The 18,806-nt window shown below is 45.1% G+C and overlaps 1 protein-coding gene across 1 annotated transcript in view; it reads left to right on the forward strand.

Annotated features, from left to right (window-relative positions):
* Nucleotides 1-799: 799 nt before the first annotated feature.
* Nucleotides 800-18,806, forward strand: part of LOC106737636 (dual specificity testis-specific protein kinase 1) — a 73,417-nt gene continuing 55,410 nt past the window's right edge. Inside the window, exon 1 of the mRNA XM_019475870.2 lies at nucleotides 800-921. The gene's annotated coding sequence lies outside the window, so the exon portion shown is untranslated. The remainder of the gene's footprint in view (nucleotides 922-18,806) is intronic.

Raw genomic sequence — 18,806 nt, forward strand, 5'->3', positions numbered from 1 at the left:
TCTATTAAGCATTTTGTGATGCTGGCTATGACAGCTGTTTCTGTTCAGACTGACACCTTGGGACTAAATCCTCACAATTCAGCATACTTGCCATTACAGTGGTGTGATACAGTGACACACCAGTCCTTATGACTAGACACTAAGTCCTACAGGGGTCTTTAAGGGTCCACTGACAAGATTCAAGCCAAACTGATTTGCATTATCAGAGAATCATAGAAAATTAGGGTTAGAAGGGGACCTTTAGGAGGTCATCTAATTCAACCCCCTGCTCAAACAGGACCACCTCCAACTAGATCCCAGCCAGGGCTTTGTTGAGCCAGGCCTTAAAAACCTCCAAGGGTGGAGATTCCACCACTTCTCAAGGTAACCCATTCCAGTCATTCACCACCTTCCTAGTGAGAAAGTTTTTCCTAATATCCAACCTAAACTTCCCTTCTTGCAACGTGAGACCATTGCTCCTTGTTCTGTCATCTGCCACCACTGAGAACAGTCCAGCTCCATCCTCTTTGGAACCACCCTTCAGGTAGTTAAAGGTTGCTATCTGAAGGGTGGTGACAAAGAGGGTTGTGCTGCTGCTGCTTGGAAATATAGAAAGAAAGCAAGGTAGAGTTGCACCTTATAGATTAAGCAAAGTAGATAGATATATATAGCACATACTTTTGCGGCCTGAAGCTCACTTCATCACATGCTGTGAAAGGATGCACTTAAAACTGCATGTGAGAAATCTAAAATACAGAAAGAACCGCTAGAGGGCTCCTTTGATAAAGACCTGGACAGCCAATACTTCAGAAGCACTGCTCTGAGTGACAGCTTATCTCCAGTTAGACTCTTTGACCTTAAAGATATTTAATTATTTCAGTGACAAGAAAACACATGGATGTTACCAAGTCAGATTATAATCTTGGCGTGATTGAAAACAAGGTAAGGAAACACTTTTTAAACCTTGATACAAAACCCAGAGGGGAGACAGCTGGCTGATTGCAAGCCAGGAGCTGATTACACAGCTGCTGGTGTGTGGCTGTTAAAGGTTTTTGCTCCCAGCATTTCAGGGCTGTTTTGGGCACATGCAAAATAAGGGGCTGATTCAGATCTCAGCAAGCAAGCAGATAAGTGAACTGGAGAGGAAATGAAGAGACGATGATATTATTGTGGGTCTTGTAAAGGAAGAAAGTATATGCAATTCTATGGGAGCCAAATAAAGGATTTTAGAAGGGAAGAGAGATGGCAGTGCTTGGAACATCTTAATTCCAGGAAGAGTCTGGGCTGTAACATCTTGCATTAATACATAAGCAGTGGAGAGAGAGTTCTGATTCCCCCCGCCCCCCAACTGTTGATGGTATCTACATCATCCTTCCATTCTGCACCAAATTAAGTATGTTTTGGCATTTAGACCCTAAATTAAAAAAAAAGGGGATGGGGGGAGAGAGGATAATGTGAAAGAAGAATAGTTAAAAGAGATAACTTCAAGAGAGCTCAGCATTTGAGGTCTGGAATTCTTTAGAGATGAGGAAGACTTTTTTTCATACTATTATAATCAAGATGAAATTCTAGAGAACAAGCTGTGGTTTTTGCAAAGGTTTAGACTAATTGTCCACTTGGCTGAAATAAATTGCAAAGATATACAGGGGGTGTGCGCTTCATTTTATGAAGTAGGTTACATACATAGGTTATATAGATATGTGTAAGAATATAAAACACTCTCCACAAACACATGAGATAGATTTAAGATCTACTTTGGGTGTTGCTCTGTGGAGTATTTTGATCCTTATAGGACTACAATATAAAGATTTCAGCCCCATCCTCTGGAAATATACAGAGCAGATACATGCATTGCATACCATGTATAGCAGACATCAGCAGGTATGTTCTGTGCCATCCATTAGTAGACACTAGCACAGATACAGAAACCAGTCTGTTACTGAGCTCAGTTTTCAAACCTGGATACCTAAAATAGTATTTTGACACCTCTATATAGGGACCAAGAAGATTAATTTTAGACACCTACATATGGAAATTAAGCCCAGGAGTCACTGTGGTAGAAGACCATTCATTATATGTTAGTAATATGAATTAATTGGCCTCTGCTATACTCTGTTTAACTACTTGGTCAAACCCCAGTGGCTCATTAGAGATTCAGCTATACAACATGTTATGTGACAGGGTGATTGCATTACTCTGGTAATAGACTATTAACCTTTCCAACTCCAGCCATGGTCAGTAATAACCTCAAATCTTTCCTGACACCTACAGATGCACACAAAGTCAACAGCATGTATATCTCAGTACAACTCTGTAGCCATAACGATGGTTGAGTGAGAGGGGCATGAGCCATGGGCACTGCCTAAGGAGGGGTGCTGAAATGGAGCTAGGGGGCTGCCTTACATCCCTGCCTGCTCCACACCCCCCCCCCTCAATCCCCTGCACCTTTCCTGTAGCAGCTTTGGTTCCAGCTCTGGTGGTAGGAAGGGCAGAACAGCAATAGTGGTAAGGGATGCAGGAGCAGCAGCTGGTGGTTTGCTGCTGCAGGGAGAGACCTTATCTCATTTCCTTGCCACCAAGACTGGTGCTGAAATGTCCACTTGATGTACATGTCAGCAGCAAAAAAAGGTGACATCTCCCCCAACAGCAGCAAACCTCCAGTACTGCTTTTGCACCATGCACTATCACTCCCGAGGCTTGGTACTCTTCCGTTACACCTCTGGTACAAATCTAATACAGTGTCACAAATACCTCTTGTAATTTCCCCCCTTTTTAGCAGGAGGGGCTGAAAAGTTCATGGAGATGGAGTTCCCCAGGGTAGGGTGGGGGAAACTGTTGCTCATGATGTGCACATTTGGCAGATACATTGGAGACTTCATCCTGTAGTCCTGCCAATCATTGATTAGAAGATAACTCCACTGCAAGTTCTAAAGGAAAAGCCTTATAAATCATGCATATGGGGCAATGTGTAACCTGCACCTGTGTTCTTACCTCACATAGGAATTGCAAAGGAGAAATTGTAGACAAAGAATTCTCATCCAACCTGGAAGATTATGTCTCTTGATTGCTCCTTTCAGTTGGACTCACTTATTAGTTCACTCATTTCATCTCATTAATTTGAGCTACACTCTGATAACTCTGAGGCACTTAAAGGATACTAAAAAGATCTTTATTCATCCTGGAGAAATCATATCTATCTTTTTACATATGAACTCAATGTCTCTCTCTCAGGCTGGTTTGCTAGGACAGACGTGAACTGAATTTGGTGACCCTTCTTACTGTGAAGCATTATAGCTATTTATAGCAAGGGGCATCAAAGACATTTCAAGACTGGATAAAACCAGGCCTCTATCTAGCTCAGTTGTGTGTCTCTGACAGTGGGTCATTGCTAGTTGCTTGAGATGAATGGTCAAGAGACTTTGATGGAGACAGTGACAAGATAATCTGCCCCAAGAAAAAGTTTTCCCATTTTCTAGTAATCTAAAACTTTGACTAATGCCACAGACTAAGAGGGGTTGTTGTATCTCCTCTAGACATTTTGTTCTTCTCTATTAACGCTCACAGTCTTAGTTCTAGATATCTTTGCCATCCATCTGAATCTGACAAAGTACATTGTCTCATATGAAAACTCATGCCTCTTTGAACCAGTTAGTCTTTAAGGTGCCACACTGCCCTGCCTTCTGCCTGATTTCTACTAACCCAGCTAACCATCTCTGTGCTAAGGATAAGGGAGTCTAGTTTACTGAATCTTACACCTGTGGCCCTACATCTTACTGTAGAGCTCCAATTGAGGCCCTACAGCTTACTGCAGTGACGCAGCTGTGTTTGGGTGCAGAATTTTTCAGTATTTTTCTTTGCATGTTTAAGGACATTCTAGCCCCAGGTTTTTGGATCAGTGTAAGTGGTTGTGCTTGGTATACTGTTCCTCTGAAAGCAATGTTACTAGCTGTGTTCACTACATTCTCTTTCAGTACTGAGTCCTAGATCAAGCATAGAAGTTAAACATTAAAATAGGCAGAGGGAAAAGTCTTTCATGCTTCAAGGTAAGCACGTGCTTTGCTAGATCAGAACCTCGGCACAAGAGGTAACACTTACCTGAGCAACAGCAACACCTGTTAATCCTGGCTTCTCTTGGGTATAAAAATAAAACAATCAATACCAGAGATGTTTCAAATCTTTCTTGTATAGCAGTCAAGGTAAACATCTGGCAAGACGCTTCATCTAAGTAAGGCGTCATCATATAACTTATTTGTTTTGTGCCCACAATGTGCTCAGCATAGTGCATTGTATGAAGAGAGTTTCTGCTTCCAAAAGTGTTCACAGTTTAACTGATGATAGCACAAACCCTGCACACTTAGGAATCCAGTTCTTTCTTTTTCCCACATAAAATACAGCCACTTTTTGGGCCCCACAAAGAGTGATTTGCAAGGAGGAAAATGAAAGCAAAAAAGTGAATTGGACGAGTTGGAGGGGGTTTATTGCACTGAAAATGGAAGGCCATGAAAAGAAATAGGGTAGGGCTGAGGTTTGTGACACCTTTGTTCTTTGAAGCATAAACTTCTAATCTAGCTCGAGGTAACAATAGAAGTGAAGATGGGGGTGTAATGGCTTTAGCACAGGCTAGCAACCAGAGTATAAATCCTACCAGAGAGCCTCTGTATGAACTGGGTGGGTGTATGGCAGCCTCCAAACTGTTTTTGCTACTATTGTTACCTAAGCTAGCTAAATTAAAGAGGTATATCTACCCACACTAAAATCTCCTCTTCATTGTCACTTGACTGTATGGTGAGGCTGCTTTGAGATCTACTTTCTACATGTAACCAGAAGACTGTGTTCTCAGATGCAGGCAGAATTAACTGGCAGTGGACAATACATTCTTGCTGTTTCCCTTAATTAAGTTTCTGTAACTTAAAGGATCAAAGCATAGGACTGGGCAGGATTTTGGGAGATGATCTAGTACAGCTCTTTGCTCTGAGGTAGGACCAAGTATAGCAGTGGGGGCCAAACTTTTTGGCAGGTGTGTCACAAATAAGCCCTGCACCCTCCACATGTACCACTCCAATCCCCTTCCTCTGTTGCTCTTTCTGTGCTCCCTGTCCAATCTGCTGTTCTGCTTTCTGCATCCTGCTGTACCTTGCGCTGTGTGCTGCCTGTCTCACCCCTAATCTGCCGTGTGCCACCCACAGAGGCTGCCTGTGCCACTAGTGGCATACCTGCCAAAAAGATTGGCCACCCCTGACCTAAGCCATGCCCAGTAAATGCCTGTCTAATCTGTTGTTAAAACTTTCCATGAAGGAAGTTCCACAGCATCTCTAGGCAGCTCCTTCCAGTGTTTCTCTACTCTTAACGGCTAGAAAACTTTCCAAGCTAAGCACCCTATATCTTCTTTGCTGTAAATTGAGCTGCTTTCTACCTCACCAGAACAAACTTTCCCCGTAGCCTTTAGTGCAGTGCTTTTTAACCTTCTTTCATTTCCGGACCCATAAACAATTTTGAACAGAGGTGTGGACCACTTTGGAAATCTTGAATGGTGGTATTGTAAGTGTGGGTATTCACATAGTTTTGATCACAGTGATCTTAGACATAGTCTGCAGACCCCCAGAGGTCCACAGCCCACGGTTTAAAAACCACTGCTTTAGTGAATTTTAATGTTGGTGATGATTTAGTGACTCATTACTATTGGTGATGATTTAGTGACTCATAAAACACTGCGCAGCTCCTACATGCTTATCCATCACATCATAGAGTCATTTCATGGACATAAATGACACTGTTAGAACATGTGATGTTTTCCACCCTTGATACGTTTTCCGCACATATCCAAGAAACCAACTGAGCTATAAAGTAGAGAGAAAGCAAAGCACACAGCAACCAGTGATTTTGCCTAGATGTGAATGAGGGTGAAACCAAAGTGAACCAGAGGACTGAAGACATGCCTTTGATTTCAACCCTCTCCAAAGCTCCACACTATAGAGATCTGTGACCTTTGGATAGATCACTGGAGTGGATATCTTTGGCTATATGTACAGGTAGCGTCTAGGATATTCAAACAGCTTTCCTTGATCACAAGACATATTCTTTGTGGCATTTACATCTAAGTCAATGCCTGTCATCACTTAATGTAGAAGGGGGTGGTCTCCAACTTGTCCCCCTAATTTAGCTCACTGTAATCTCATATTAACTGTAGGGAACAGCTTGGCTTCCTGTCCTTAAATACAGCACCAGTATTAAAAGACTAACTCCACAGCTTGTTATTTGCATCACTGCAGTGCCTTGAGGCCTCAACTGAGTTATGGACTCCATTGTGCTAATAGTGCACAGACACATCATAAGAGGGAGTCCTTGTGTCAGACAGATTCCACCAAAGAAGGACAAGGCTGACCACTTGTGGGAGGAAAACCACAGCCACAGAGAGGTGAAGAAACTGGCCTGAGGTCACAGAGCCTGGATTAGACTCAGGACTCTTAATTTACATCACCTGGCTCATCATACAAGCTCTGCTGCAGTAACACAAGGCATGGAAGATTCAAATACAAGATCTTAGAATGATCACAGGGAAATTTGTCTCTGTCCAGCAAGGGGTTCATTAAACAGAGAACTGAATACCACTGATATCAATGCATTCTCCCAAAAGCCTCACACTTCCCCATTCAGATATGAATACCTACTGACACTAATTTATTAGCAATGTTCACAGGCAGTGGTGAAGGCCACAGAAAGGTCTTCAAGCTGCAGACCAAGCTGAATGCCTTCTTTTTTTTCATATTCAGCAAATTGTAACACCTTCCTTAAGGGACATACAGAGGTAGGAGGGAGTTCATGACTTCCGTGTCAGAGCACATGAAGTCTGAGACCAAGCTGCAGAGGGAAAGTGAGAAGACAGCGAGTGGAGGGGTAATGGATGGTATCATTTCTTTGCCACTGGCCAGGAAAGAGAAGCGGGGGGTGGAAGATGGCAGGTTGGTCTCCTGATGGAGGGAGAGTGACCCTACATTGTGCTGGGTGGGTGCACTGTTTCAGGATGGTTGCATTGCTTTGGGGTCACAATCATCCCTGCATTGCTGCGGCAGGGCAGGGACAGCGGCATTGCTCTGGCAGGAGTGGATGGGGTGCATTGGAGAAGGGCCTTGCTCTGGCAGTGGCTGCAGAAGGAGGTGCTGGAGGGCTCTGGGGACCTGGAGTGTTTTCCCAGAAGCGGAGGGATGATTCAATGCGTTTCTCCCCAGTGTCGGGGGCGGCTCAGGGGGGGCAAAGCTAGGGGCGCTCTTGGCTCCCCAGGCAGCTGCCTCGCCCTGGCAGGAGGGCAGGGAGGTTGGGCGAGCCGTGCGGAAGGTGAGCGGCATCTCCGGGGCTGGGAGCTGGGGCGGGTGTGAGCGATGCACACATCGGGGGAGGCGGGGGCTTCTCCGCGCCGGGGGCTGCCCGGAGGAGGCGCTCGGCTCTGCGCTGCCCGAGCCCCATGCCGGCTCTGCCTCCGCTCGCAGCCCCCGGACGCCGGAGGAGGAGCCGGGCTCGGGCTCGGGCTCGCCTGCCGGGAGCCGCGCAACTGGGAGCCGCCGCCCGCGGGGGCTTCGCCGAGACCTGCCGCTGCCGCTGCCGGGAGCCGGTGAGTCCGCGGCGGGAGGGGAGTCAGCCCGGGGGCACCTGCGAGCAAGCCCCGCCCACCATTATTATTATTAATTATTATGATCGAATATAATAGCGGGGCAGGGGCTTGGCGTCCGCCTGCGGAGGTGCCAGGAGGAGCCCGGCCGTCGTCCTCAGTAGGGTTCAGAGTGAACAGCCCCGTTGCTGGCGGCGCGGGCGGCTCCGCGCTCTGCGGCCGACACAGGTGGGCTGCAGCCCTCAGGCCAGTGGGATGCAGCGTCCCTCGCCTTTGAGGGGCCCTGCTCCGGACCGCGCCAGGGCTGACCCCGAGCCTGGGTTTCTGACTGCACGCAGACTCGTGGGTCATGTTGCGATGCTGCTGCTTTACCCCGAGGGCAGGAATCTCCCCAGACTCCTGCCTTCTCCTCTCAAATCAAATCTTAAATTATGTCCAAACTCCTGGGGCTGCCCGGAGACCACTGGGAATGCTTAGCGTGGATGTGGCCTTGTCTCGAGTGATGAAGTTTCAAACGTGAGGCCTGTAGTCATGGTAAGTGCTCAGCTGTTGTCCCTATGCTGTTAAGTAGCTTTCTTCTGCCCCAGAGTGCTCTGCACATTGGAGGTGGACGATGTGATCCCAGTGTATTTGTGATGTACCTTGTGGGAGATGCGTGGGATTAAATGAATGAAAGTTTATAAAGCATACTAAAATCTAAGGCTGTGAGGAGGGCAAAAATTGTTTTTGTTAATTAAAGGTGGCAGGTGAGTTAATGCTACCAAAGCTTCTGTCCCAGGCACCTACTTGGCACTTTTCCGTGGCCTTCAGAAATGAAGGAGCTGTGTCAAGTGGGAGACTGGGATTACTGTTGTGGTGAAAGTCTCAGTTGGAGAGTGAAACAAAGCTTGAAATGAAACAGGGGGGCTTGATTCTCCTGTGAATTCAGTAGGAGCTATGTTTGTGTTAGGTCTGCAAGGTGGCAGCCTAAGAGATGCTATCCAGGGTCAGCTCAGTGGTCTCAGTTCAGTAGCCTGCCTTTAACACTCCCCCACTTAGGCAAAAAGTCCTTGGGCTTTTTTATGACTTCAAGGAAAGGACAGACAGCAAGAGAGAATGGTAGTTTTGCCTGTGGGCATGTTTGCAAGAGAGAAAGTGTGTAAAATTAGTGGTCAGCCCTTTTTCTTTATTACTGCTCTGATGCATCTAACTGACAAAACTAATTTGTTGCTAATGCCTATTGTGTGCACAATTTAGTGTACATTTTAGCACTGGAGGAAAGATGAGGTTTCAGTGCAGCTAGTTTGTTTGCAGAAAAGGTTCTGCTTCTTCACCTTCTTCATGATGTGCTGCTCACCACAGATGAGTCAGAGACATCCTTCTACCACAGAGTGATTGAAATATAAGCAGCCACACAGAGTTACCCATGATTAGCAAGGCAGGAAATTCCAAAAGGGGAATTTTTAAGCATTCTCCATGACTTATATATATTTCAATTTCAGCATTTTCAGTGCACAAGAGATACTGGGGAAAGTAACCACTGGGTATCAGGACCAGAAACAGAGACAAATTCCATTCCCCCCCCAATCCATCATTATTGCTGTGCTTAAACTCTGCACTCTGGTAATAGCTGAAGAAGACCCCAATTAGGATTGGGGCCTCCCTCTGTTCTAGGTGTTGTACAAACACATGAGGTGATATGGCTCCTGCCAAGAGAGCTTGCAGTCTAATTAAGGACATGATGCAACAAGTGAGTGTAAGAAGCTGTAGGAGAGATCAGGGAAGGAAGGTGTAGTGGTTACATAAGTTCACTGTTGTACAGCTTGATTGTGTTGCATTCTTCCCAGGCATGTAACCTCACTCCCCAGATGTTATCCCATCTGCCTCACGTGTGTTTGTTTCTTCACCTCCCCCCATATATGGTTCACTACTAGGAATGTTATCTCCCTCTTTCTTTCCACAGGTTCCTACCCAGTGATAAGCTGGAGCCATTACCCCTACACATTGGGAGAGGAGGGGGTGGGCCATTAATTCTGGTGGGGTACCTATGCACCTCCACTCCAGGACTGCCCAAAAGCAGGCTTTTGTGCATTCACCTTCCTGGCTGCTACTCAGTCTTTGACTTCTGTTCCCTGGTTCCTTTTCCTAGTCCCTCCATAACCCCCCCCCCCCCCCCGTCTATCTGTATCTTCTTCTGAAGCACGGGGGACTTTGTGACATTAGGAGCATGCACGTTCTGTTAATGGGACAGTGTCGGTTTTAAAAGTGGCAGTTTTGTTTTTTTTTAAAGAGAAGCTGCCAAGTTGCAGTCTGTACTTCTCACCTGAGTCCCCTGCTACAGGCTGCTTTTGTGGCTTGACAAACTCACTTTCATATTTGTAAAAAATAGTTTTCTCCTCAGTTACTGTGTGAAAGACCCACACAAACAACAGGGGAATCTGACTGCGCACACAGTGCAAAGACACCACGTAAAGAAGCTGCGAAAAAGCCAGCCTTGAGGGACTGCAAAGAATAGATTATTGTGCCAGGTCAGTAACAACATGGGCACATGCCTGGAGCTGAGGATGCCTAGCTTCCAGCAATGTCAGGTCCCTTGATAAGACAGAGTAAAGATCCATTAATAGAAACCAATTGTATCAGAATATTTGAACCCCCAAACATTTTGAAATCAGGAATTTGGAGCTTAGATTAAAAGCAATCAAATCATTTGAAAGCAGAATCATTAGATCGCTGCCATTCAAGAACCTTCAGCGTTAGACTTGGACATAGTAAGACTGATTCAGCAAGGCTTCTTACCACACAGCTGACGTTAAACATAGTTCCACTGATTTCAGTGGGATGAGCTGTTTATTTAAGGTTCTTCCTATGCTGGGCCTCACTCAACTCCCATTGAAGTGTTTTGGGATTTAGATCAGGGTCCTTCAGGCAGCTACATCATATTTACTCTTCTCTCCCTGACCATCTCCCTCATCTTTCTATCAAACCTTATGTTAACCCCATTGACTGAGAGATACCCATGCTCAGTAAGAGCACTGCCATCACCATCCTTGGCAATGGTGTACAGATGCAGCTGCACAGACAATGTCCTTGCTCATGTTGTTGCCACATGATGTTCTGCTTGTTGGGATAAATCCCGCTTTTCAACTGTAAAGGTATTATCACTGGCTTTCTCATTATTAACCTATAATAATGGGGCTTGATCTTTCCCTAATTCCTGTCATTCCAAAGGATCCAGAAGCAAATTAAACATTTATGGGCTGAAATCTGATGTCCTAACATAGGCAAAAACTCCCTTCAAAGTGAGTCAGCAAGGCCATTAGGATTTGATTCTGTGTTTGTACAGCACCACGTCAATGCAGCCACTTCTGGGGTGTATCATGGCAGCAATGTGGAATAAATTCTACCCAACAGGGTAAAGATCTGAGGGAACTTTTTTTTAAGCAGAGACATTCAAAAGACATTTAAAAAACTGAGGTTGTGATCTTTCCTATTTCCCACTTTTTTTCTTTATGATATATGTAGGAGACTGCTTGGTTTTCACTTCTTGAATGTCTAAGCTCACCTTCACTCTTTTTCATGGAGATCTGAAGACTGGGAGCTTTTTCAGTCACTTTTTGAAGGAGCGGTGTTGTTGGATCTTTCAAGAGAGCATTTCAGGGCCCTCAGACTTTGAATTCTAACAAGATATCTAAGTCAGTGGTTCTCAAACTTTTTTTTCCCGCAGACCACTTGAAAATTGCTGAGGGTCTCGGTGGACCACTTAATAAACTTCTTTTGTTCTACAAATCAAAGCACACAACTTATATTTTAATATCAGTAGTCTTACCTTTCTAATGCAATGGATGTGCCTGTTTTTTTGAGCAAAGCTCTGGGAAGTTGGTAATGTTTGTCAGCTTTAGTCTTTGGTCACCTTTCTGTAGACCACGTGAATGGAGCTTGCAGACCAGTGGTGGTCCGCTGACCGCAGTTTGAGAACTTCTGATCTAAGTCATTCCTTAAAGGGATGTCCAGTAGAATCTTTCTCTTCCTCTTTTCTTCAGTGCTAATTTTTGCAAGGAATATATGTAAAATAGCCTGCCTTATTCTACTTTTAACACCATGTGGTCCATGGAGATTTTCCCCTGAGATCAGAGTTTGTAAGATAACATTTAGTCCTGAGTACTGATGGCAAACTCTTTGGCTTCTGTTTCTCAGATCCTTAATACGAGTACTCAGGACTAGGGGCCTAAATCTCTCTCCAGTGAATACTAAGTGTCACTGCTGTATAATGAATGGTTGCTTGGGATTTTTCCCTTTCCATTTCATCAGTAACAGTATTAGTGACATCAATATTTCAACATGTCTGGTTGTAACGAGAGAGATGACAGCTGAGTTTAAAATGTATAGCCTGTGGCTCAAAGACACCCCTATTCATCAAAGCTAGCTGAGCTGCTGAATTTGGTCCTATATTTTTGGCTACACGGAGGCTGTGGCAATTGAGATATAGTTTACTGGGTTAGGCAAAGGTAAGGCAGGGTGGCACTTGGAGCAGTGATTCTCAGCCTTTCTAAATTCAAAACACCCCTCAGAAAATGCCAGCTCTTGGCTTTCATTCATTTTTGACTATAGAAAAAAATAATAGAGCCATTCTTCTGTTGCAAAGAACTCAGAAAGCCCATGGTAGGTCAGAATGTTTTTAACACTGTGGATTCCTGTTTGAAATCTCTGGACATGTCCAGATGTACAGGGGCGTGTACTTACAGCAGCAAAAATAGTAGCGGCACAAATTTGTGTCATTGCTTTCTGCCACAGCGCGTGCTGCTGCACGTGCGTTTTGTGATGGGACAGATTGCCTTGTTTTGATCAAATTGCCCGGGCCCAGCTCCTCCAGCACGCCAGGAGCCGGGAGGAGCCAGGGTACAACTGAAGGAGGGAAGACACTCTGGCTGCCAGCCAGTGTCTCCCTGGAGGACTAAGCCTCCACGTCTTTGGGTACGTGCTCGTGTTGCGTGCACCGCACCATGTTCTTTCCCAGGGTTTGTTTGTTTTGTTTTTTTTTCTATTAGGATTTTTCGGTAGCAAATTTTGGCTCTGTGCTGCAAAATGGCAGTATAAACAGGCAGTATTTGCCCATCAACCCAGTAACCCATATAAGAAGTTTTCTTAAGGCAACCAAATTGTTTCCAGGAACTGTGCATGCAACGTCACAACAAACATGTGTAGTTTGTGGTGCCACAAACTGCATGCCCCCGCTCGTCTGGATGTGGCTGCTGGGTTTATCTTGTTTGCCCACCTAGTAGTGCTAACATTGCATGGCACCCCATGACCCCCTTGAAAGGATCTCAAGGTATCCTGGTTGAGATTCACGCCTTAGAAGCTAACTGGTTCAGAGAGGCATGATCTTTCCTAGGGGACAGCCTACTCTGTCAGATACTAATCTATATTCTTACTTGTAAGTGACATAGGCGTAAGCAGGCTGTGAATATACCCTATCAGTAATACTGTCTGTCAGTGTAACTGTATGCATGTGGTTTTTATTTAGTAACTCTAAAGAGAATTTGCCAGATTTAAAATTGGAAAGACTGCTTCCCCACAAACAGCCTGGGAGCTGAAAGCTACACAGGGTACTTTCTGGTTCAGGCACTAACAAAAATGAAGTGAATTATTCAATTTGATGCTATATATAAGATAGAAGCAATGCACTTCAGTCTCCTAGAGCCTGTTGACTCTGAAGGGATAATGTCTTTTGGAGGATGTACAGTAGTTAAAATGTAGAGTCAGATATATGGGTGTGCTAAGGTCAGTCTGCTTTCTGGACTGGACTAAGCACTCTGAGATAGGCATAGCATATGCGAGTCTACTCCTCTGCCTGCAGAGCTCGTCTATAGTGAAAGGTGGAGAAAAGGCTTATGGCTGTAGAAAAGGTGTCATGTAGGTGTGCCTCAGTCCTGGGTGATCTCCTTGCTGACACAGTCATAAAGCAAATGGAAAAGGCTGTTCCCTGTGGATGTTGAACTAGGATCAGCTAGACAGCAGGAACTGTGAGGTGTTTGAGTGTGTCCCATCAATCCTGTTCACCATCATCTCTCCCGAGTTGCAGTCCTGTCTTGATACTGACTTATTATGTGGCCAGTTCTGTCTTTCAGCTTCTGTTTTTCTGTCTGTAAAATGAGAAAAAAAAATACCAGCTTCATATGTGTGGATTGTAAAGCTTAACAAGGTTATGTTAGCACAGACGTTTAATTCTATGTAGCGCTAAGCAACTTTATCCTGTATTACTATGATGTGATCTGCCAGGTTACTTGAACTCTTGCCTACCCGCTTGTTGTGCGCTAGCGTGAGATCTGTTATGGTGAATGCGTCCAACATTAGCAACAAGCAAGTATTGTGACATTGCATGCAGGGTTCCTGGAAACAACTTGGTTGCCTTGAGAAACTTCTTATATGGGTTGATATGCATATATTCCCAGTTTGTACCCTGTTGCATGTGGAAGTGGATTTAACCTGGGTAAATGATTGATTTATTCCTCTAGCACAGATGACCTGACTTTGAGGGAAAGCCTATTGTGGAGGTGTATAGGTTACTGGCAAAAAGCCATAGGAAAGTTTTAATGCCTCACAATAGTCAAGCAGATAAGATAGGGCAGGAGGCAGTCAGGGGGAAAGTGCTGGCAGATTAGAGCAGTACAATATGAGCTGCTCCTTAATGAAAGTGCTGTACTCAGGACTCCCTTAAAGAGCCATTTCTCACTCTTTGAACCAGACATCCCTGGTGCTGCTGTACTAAAAGTCATCTGTAGCTTGACTTTGTTGAAGCCAGCAGAGTTGAATGTGTTTACACAGGGCTTCAAGTTGGTCCTCAAAGCCTGCTCAGGTAGCCTGATCTACAGATGAGGAAGGCAGCTGCCTCTCAGCTGGGTTTATTTTGGTTTAGGGAGGGACTATTGGCTCAGCAAGGGAGTGCCCCTTCAGGCTGAACAGCTGTGGTGTGTTTGCACTGTATTTTCTGGTACTCTCTTACAGGGCTTATGTGGTCAGGAACATTGGGGTGACCCTGCTTTGGAGAGTGATTGTGTGGCAGTGGCACTTTCCCACTCAGCAGCTGTGCTCCGTGTGTCTGTTCTCTGGAAGCTGAGCTCTCGTGACCACCAGCAACCAGGGAAGCTAGTGATTGTAGTTTGAATACAATCACTAGATAACTGAGGAGGAGCAGGGACAAGCTGAGACTTCTCCCTTACTTTTCTTTATCAGTCAACAGAGGCAGGAAGATGGAGGTGATCCTTAGGCTGGAGGCTAATTAGGACTTATGGGAAAGAGTGTGTGTATGCCAAGTGATGGGCTGCTTCTGCTGCTGGGACCATGGTGTGGGCTTCACTTGCAATGACTGCTGCTGCTATTCTGGTGTTCTGTTATCTGGGAGCTGCGTGTTCCCCACCATAAGCTTGTAGGAAGTCTAGTTTAGATACGCTTGCTAGATACCTTATAGATGATACCTGCTCTAAACTGGAGCCTGGGGCTAGTGCTCACCCACTCACAGTTCAGGCTACTGCCTCAGATTATGGCAATGAGCTAAGACCCAGGAGGTCTGGCTTCAGTTCCCAGTTTGGTCACAGACTCCTGGGCTAAGTACAGACAGTCAAAAAGCCCGAGGCTAAATTGATTCAGTCTTTGCAGAAGACTGCAGCTTTAGTATGAGCTGAAGAAATTGAACTGATAAGCAAACAAACACTCATTCACTTTTGTTTCGGAAAATGCAGCCACATGCCTGCAGTCACTGAAGGCAGAAGCTGGTGGGTGCCAGAGCACGCCTGCCAGCCACTGCCAAAGGGGAAGGAAGAGAGAGAGCCCTGCTGGAGCGGAGGGGGCATGGTTAGGCCCCAGCCCCCCATCGGCCTGCGGGGGAGAAGGTAGTGATATTGAATTAATAAAAGCTTGGACAAGAATAGCTCTTTCTCTGAAAAACTATAAATTGAAGAGCTATAAACACAGCCTGGGCTGTGCGTTCACTTACTTTTCCTGTTGCCCCTGAGGTCTCTGAGATTTGCAGTCCACAGTCACAGCAGCAGGACTCTCAGCGTTGCTTGTCACTTCTGTTTCCTGCTTCCAGATGCCTCTGGGATTTGTAGTCCACAGTTGCAGCTGGCAGTAAGTTTTGGCAGGGCAGCTCTGTACTTGGGGGAAGGTAAGTGTAAACCCCATCCCTAGGCCCAGCCATGGTTTGCTTGGCGGGGGGTGGGAGTGGGCAGTGAGCCAGCCTTCACTGCTCCAGCTAGGAAGCAGAGGGACGGAGTCAAACAGATAGCAGAGCCGAGCCCCAGTCCAGGGCTGAAGAGCATTCTGGGATGCTGGAGGACTCTGATTTAATTTAAACTAGGAAGGGGTCTGGGACAGAAGTTTCATAAACAGGTTTGACCTAAATCAGTTAAGTCTGATACTACATTCAACCAGGTTTATCTTAAATCAGTTTTAGACATTTTGAAACTAGTTTATGTGCACTGAACTTCTGTTCTGTTACAGGTTTAAACCAGTTTCTGATCACTTTAAACTAGTTTATGTGTAACTTGTGTCCCTAGCCCTGGTCTATCTTTGGTGAGGATTTTCTGAAGGACCAGAAGGAGTGAGAAGTGCGAAAGCCAGTGTAAATTGTGTGGGGTTGTGATTCTCAATCTTTGGTCTGTCAGTACCTCAATTTCACATCTGAGAAGTGTGTGTGTGTGTGTGTGTGTGTGTGTGGAGGGGGTGGGGGGGGGGGACAGGGATAGAGGGGAGGGAATGTGAAATCTTTCCTCTCTGCCACCCCTTGTCTGTCTTGTGCATATATTGGAAGCCCCTCAAGGTGGGAACTTCCTTCTGCTTGTGTCTGTACAAAGCCCAGTAGAATTGGACCTTGTTGCAGTTGGAGCCACTCTGTGCTATAGTAATATAAACAATGCTAATGGAGAATTCATTCTATTCCCTCTGCATGGCTATCTATATAAGAGACCTATATAATTGCAATTAGTCTGACATCTATGCACTTCACAACCACCTTTGGAGGTGGCTCAGGTATATTATCCCCATTTTGCAGATGGAGAACTGAGGCACACAGAGACTAAGTGTCGCATGGAGAATCTGTGGCAAAGCAGAGTTGAACTCGGCTCTCACAAGTTTCAGGTTAACCTCATAACCAGTATATATATATCATCTCCCATCACTGCATTCTCCCAGGCACCATGCCTCTGTGAACAGGTGCGTATGGGTAATCCAGTGTGGGTATGAGTCATAAAGTGACCAACATGCCTGTCAGGTATTAAAATAAAGTGCAATGCTAGTAACTTCATTTACCTCCCACCATGGAGTGCCAGGTAGCAGAGCCGTTAAAGCATTTTGCTTTGGTTCCAATAACGTGAGTCTGAACTATGATTTGGACTCATGCCAGATATGGTTCCCAGTAGACCGAGCTGCAGATGGGTACCTGCTCATTAGTCTGGGGAATCAAAAGCAGCCGGATATGGTGCCAGCCGCATGGCTCCCTTGTGTGCCATTTAGCTACAGAAAGTAGAGTGCCTTTACCACATATATCCTATGGGCTATTATGCCCGGGGGAACTTTTGACCTTTTTTTTTCTATGGGGCATGAATTAGCTGCTTTGCCTAGTAGCAGCACATCACATTTTGTTTACTTGTTTATTGAAAGAAAATTGATGTGTTGCAATAAAGAACAACATTCTTGGACTCCAGAAACTGGATCAAGGTTCAGACCTAGGATTTTGACCATTCTCCTACATTAAATACCAAAATTTTGAAGTTGTGTTGCTGATCCTGCTATGTTGTCAGAGAAACAAATGTAAGTGGCTGCGTATTTGTCTATCATGTTGGACAGGGGTTTTGTGTGATAGTCTTAAATATGGGTGATAACTGTACTGAACACTCTTTAATCAAGTTGAATTCAACAGAATTCATTAAGGACTGATCTCCTCATTGTGTTGGGAGAGCAGGCATTTTGTATGTGAGAACGTACTACATAATGCAATAAAAAGGGCTTTGAAAGTGTTTTTTTCTTAATGCTGAGAAATATTCAAAGCACAACAACTTCTGGGAGATTTATTAGAACAATTTGTGCTATAGCTTTTTTGCAGGGAAAATGCTAAAGAACAGAGCACTCTCCTTCTCCCATCCCTACTTATAGCTGATAAAATTCGCCTAAAAAACAAATCCTTTGTTCTTATTGAATTTGTGTCTGGTTTTGAGCCTCCTGCAAACTGAAATTGGTTAACTGCCTGAGAACCATAGTTTGAGCTTTGGATGCAAGTGTCAGTCAGAATCGATGGGGCTGCTGTCATTAATTTTCCAGTGTTTATAACAAAAATATCTTTTGAAATGCCCTAATTGAATATTAACTGTGTTGCTGACAGTTTATTCCCATTTCACCTGTGCTGTAAATGAGAACTGTAAATGACTTGATTTAAGGGGCTGATGGTTTACTGGGCAAAAATTCCTTCCCCATGTAACACTGGAGAAACCTCTGGGGTTATACTATGGATGGCTTTAAGTGCTGCAGGGTCCCTTGCAGAATGTGGGCTTATTGCAATGATATTCCTGACTAGAAACTCCTTTCTAACGTAGCCAGGTATCCTGGTTTTCTCTTTTTTAAAAATCCCAAATTCTCTGATTAAAACTCCCAAAATCTGTGATTAAAATGAAAGGCCACTATATATATGTATAGGAGTTAGTTGAGCACAATGTTTTATTGATATATTTACAATTTAAAGCAATTTGGAAGCCTAATAACGCCTCAATCATTATAATAAAATCAATTCTAAATAATTATATATTTTGGCATTTGATTTTTTTTTTTTTTTTTTTTAATCATGGAAAATCAGAGCTCCCCCTGTACTCTTCACTCCCCAGGACACCAGGGTCTAGCTGTGACTGTCTCCCCCTCCCCCAGCTGCTTTGTGGTGCTGAGCAGCCCTGATATGTCAGTGCCTTGCCTCTGCCCATGCCATTGTCCCTCACTCCCAACCCACAGTCCCCTGGCCTTGCTGGTATCCCTCGTTACCAAGTTGCTGCCCCCACCATGCCCAGGCCCCAGCCCCCCAGGGTATAAGGAAGAAGGTGGGTGAGTGGGGAAGGGGGTTGTGGGCACAGGGGCCTCATTGGGGTGAGTGGAGGAGCATAGGTCATGTAGGGGTGTGCGGGGGCACATGCTTCCCCGGATTTCTGCACCCACAGTGGGCTGCGGGGCTGCAGCTGTGCCAGACCAGCTCTGGACAGGAGCCGCCTCT

The sequence above is a fragment of the Alligator mississippiensis genome, chromosome 12 (assembly GCF_030867095.1).
Source record: "Alligator mississippiensis isolate rAllMis1 chromosome 12, rAllMis1, whole genome shotgun sequence".
In the NCBI taxonomy this organism is placed as follows: domain Eukaryota; kingdom Metazoa; phylum Chordata; order Crocodylia; family Alligatoridae; genus Alligator; species Alligator mississippiensis.